The sequence below is a fragment of the Rhinopithecus bieti genome, unplaced genomic scaffold (genome assembly GCF_001698545.2).
Source record: "Rhinopithecus bieti isolate Rb0 unplaced genomic scaffold, ASM169854v2 scaffold_17861, whole genome shotgun sequence".
Classification (NCBI taxonomy): domain Eukaryota; kingdom Metazoa; phylum Chordata; class Mammalia; order Primates; family Cercopithecidae; genus Rhinopithecus; species Rhinopithecus bieti.
Window position 1 is genome coordinate 4780162 of NW_016809830.1, and position 3823 is coordinate 4783984.

Genomic DNA, 3823 nt, shown 5'->3' on the forward strand with positions numbered 1-3823 from the left:
GGGGAGGGGACGGGGAGGGAGGGAGGGATCACCGGGCCCCGCCGCTTGGGCCGGCGCGCAGCCTCGCCATGTCCGAGCCCGCTCCGGCGCCGACGTCTTCTGTTTGGGTTAGCGGGAGCTGTCCAGAAGGGCTCTGCCGCTCGCCGGGGCAGCCAACCTAGCCTCCCGGACCTGGGGCGGGGCCACGCCCGACGGGCGCCACGCGCAGCCACTCCAAGGCCGCATCTACCCCCAGGAGGCGGGCCTTCTACGGGAAGCTACCAATGGCTGTGAAGGGGGCGGGGCGGCGCTTTTCAGGTTTGGCTGACGGCTCGGTGCCTTTTTTCCTCCTTTGCTACTGGAATCAAACGTCAAGAAGAGGGAGGGAGGGGAAAGGGGGGTCGGTGGGGAGAGGGAGGCTGGAGTGCGAGCGAGCGAGATTAGGTGAAAGATGCCGCGCTGTGTTCCCCCGGGCAGCTGCGATCTGGGGGAAGGGGCATTGCTTCAGTCGCCTTCGCCTCACCCCAAAGCTTCCCTGGAGGCGAGTAAGCCGTGAGCAAAAGACTCCGCTATGTGCCGGTGTAGACGAACACTCGTCGCTAACAAGCCACTTCCCGAGGGTCCCTAGCTGCGAGCCAGTAGTTTAGCCTTTTAAAATGCAGTCGCTAATGTATTCTAATACACGGTAAATTCCCGAGGCCGGGGCGTGCATAATCTACGCGGCCAGAGGAACTGTAGCGCCCTCGCCGCCAGCGAGCTGCGGCCGGCCGGCGGCCCACGGGCGGCGCGGGCAGCCGTAATGCATGCAAAGTTAACACAATAACATCATTTAATTACCCGGTGAGCCCATAAATCTCAGTTATGAGGCTTCCGAAGAGCCCTGCTAGATTGCAAAACAATATTAGAATTCCGGGAGCTGCCGTTTCAAGGTGACCAAGTGCTTTCTGCATCAGCGACTTGGAAAGAAGTGGGGAGAGTGTAGAACTAGAGGGGTGGAGGTGAGGAGGGTCGCTGGTGTCCGTAGTAAGCAAACTTCTCCTGGGGGCAGAGAGTAAGCAAACCAGCTGGGACGGCACCCGCGGACCTTTCTCCTAACACACACTACACACACACATATACACACACACCCCCGCTTCTCTCGAATCCCGAGAGAGGAACGGCGGTGGGCAGACGAAAAGGAGTCCTGGCTGACATCTGCATATTCAAACCTTGTTTCTGAAAAGGCCAGCAACCGGCCAGCCCGAGCACGCTCGCAAGCCAAGGCTTTAAAAAGTGCACCAATGTCTTCCTAGAATTTCCGTTGTTTAGCAACCCTAGGTCTAGAGGTGGGAGTGGAACTGGGGGACAGAGGAGTTGGAGATTTCTGCAGCCCCAGTGGGGGTGGAGGGGTGGTTGAAGACAGAGAGGCCAACCCCCGGCATAAAGCCTTAAAAGTAACAGATTCTTCCAAAGCAGGTTGCGCTCTGTTTGCCTCCGAAGATTCAAGCTAGCTGAGGTTGCGCAGATGTTGCCTTTGTTTAAAGAGACAGTAATTAAGGACAGGGTGGACATAAGTTTGAGAAGCGTGACCTATTTTCTTTTCATCAGCTGTCAAAAGAAGAGCAGGGGGTCTCCTTAAGACAGCCCCCTTCAACCACTTCCAGCTGTTAGAGAAAACTTGATAAGAAAACAAGGGCACAGCTCGGAATACTGTATGTCCCTTCTTGGTGCTAGAGAAAGATTTAATTCATTTGGAAAACAGTTCTTAGTCTCAGTGACCTTTTCTGCCACCCTCCTCTTTTCTTCCAGCTTCAGAGCAACCCCCCCACCCCCACCCTGTCACATGAATTTACAGTGACGTTATTCATAGATCAACTTTATTGAGCTCTGGCCAATACGCTGCCAATTATTCTTTCAAATAGCGTCTTCTCTGTGTTATCAAAGCCTGAGTAAGAAAGCGGCAGATCCCTTGGTTTGCCAGACATACTTTTCTGGTTGCTCACATCTCTAGTGTCACAACAGGAGACAGGTAAAATAACTCAGGTTTTGGTTTCTCTGTTTTTCCTCTCCTCCTCAACCCCTCCTACTGTCTCTCTTCGCACTCCCTACTTTATTATATATGGCAGCTGGACGCTTGGGATGATTTGAATTAGTTAATGTTTGAAATATAATACTGAGTCGAACAAAAGTTCACGAGAGTGCAACCTGCTCTTGGTCCACGAGTGCACAGGGAGAGAAGCAGGAGAGAAGCAGAACTGGGAAGTAGTGGGTCTGATATGCCCCAGTGCTAAGGTAGCTTCTGCTGCTATGCTGGCTTCAGGCTCAAGGAGTGGCCAGTTACCCTAGGCTGATGCTTCCTCCATACAGAAACCTACGTATATAAATTGCCATTTAAATAAATTTTCAAAATGTTAAACTTATTTGCCAGGACACCAAGATAAACCTGCTCTTGGGAATTATATTTCGGTGTGCCTGGGAGCAGAAAGGTGAGTCGCATTTTCTCTCTGCCTTGCTTCCTTCCTTCCTCCCTCCCTCCTCCCTCAGTCCCACCATCCCTCCGCCTTCCCTCGATCAATATTGGCGATCTCAGGGAAATCATGAAATCGTATTGGCTTCTTTGTGTATAATTTCATTGGGCTAGAATTGAGGCAGATTTTCACGTTGTTTTCTAATGGTGGTTTGAGGTTTTACGTTTCAACCCAAAATCCATTTAAAAGGAAAATGGATGTGCTTGTTTAGTGAGCACCCTAATTTTTACTGAATTAGGTTTGGATGCCCTTTTCTCTTTCTTTCTAAAAAAGAACAATATTTTCTACTTCAAGACAATTCTTGAAGTATCAACACTAATACAATTTTAAGTATTTTTTGAAATATTTTTGATGTTTCTTTCTCTATAGTTCTTTAAGAAAATATAAGGGAAAGTTGCTTTCTAACTGCCCCCTGTTTAGCATCCATACTTCAACCTTCAGAAGTTCTGCAACTTGGAATTTTGTCTTTTAATTTGAAGTCACACTCCTCTTCTCCCCCCTCCCCACCAGCATTTGATTTACAAACACACTGTTTAGAAATGTGGTATGATAAGTGCTAGTTCACGGCTATTAGAATCTGGACAAACAGTTGTACCAAGCATTATATCAGGACCTGGATTTTACTTAGCATGCCACATTCACAGGTCCAATTTTCTTGAAGATCAGAAACTTAAATGGGTCAAAAGAAGCATGAAAATAAAATGCAGCTTCGACAACAAGGCTATTTTGGCTATTGCACTGTAAAAGAAAAAAAATATTCTGAACTTGAGTTAGCAATTGCAGGAAAATAAAAATATTTACTATCGGAGTTTTCATATGTGTTTTCCACATTAAAATTGTTTTAGGTACAGAAAGACACAGAGAGGTAAACATTCAATTAAAAGACAGACTTTATAAATTATTCACGGAAAAAGATAAACAGACCACAAGTAAATCTAATCTGCATAAAGGGCCCAATAGCTTTGTTTTTACTATAAAACAGTAACCATGACCCAAATCTAGGGTAAAGGAGGGCTGCTAATTTCTACCCCATGCTTGAAATCTTGTCAGGTTTTGTGTCAGGGTAGAACACATTTATGCTACAACTAGGTTTATCAGAGCAATACACACACACAGAAACATAATGGTGGGTTGATTTGGACTATTTTATTTTTGCCCTTCCCCAAACCATCTGGCGTGTGAGTGTAGGGGTATTGATCAGGGATCTGTGAGCTGCAGACCCCATGCCAATCCATAGCGTTTCTGGCAATCAGCGTCGCCCATGAATTGCAGCTGTCTGTGCAGCTCCTCAACAGAAATCTTCAAAAAAAAAAAAAAAAAAAAAAAAAAAAAAAAAA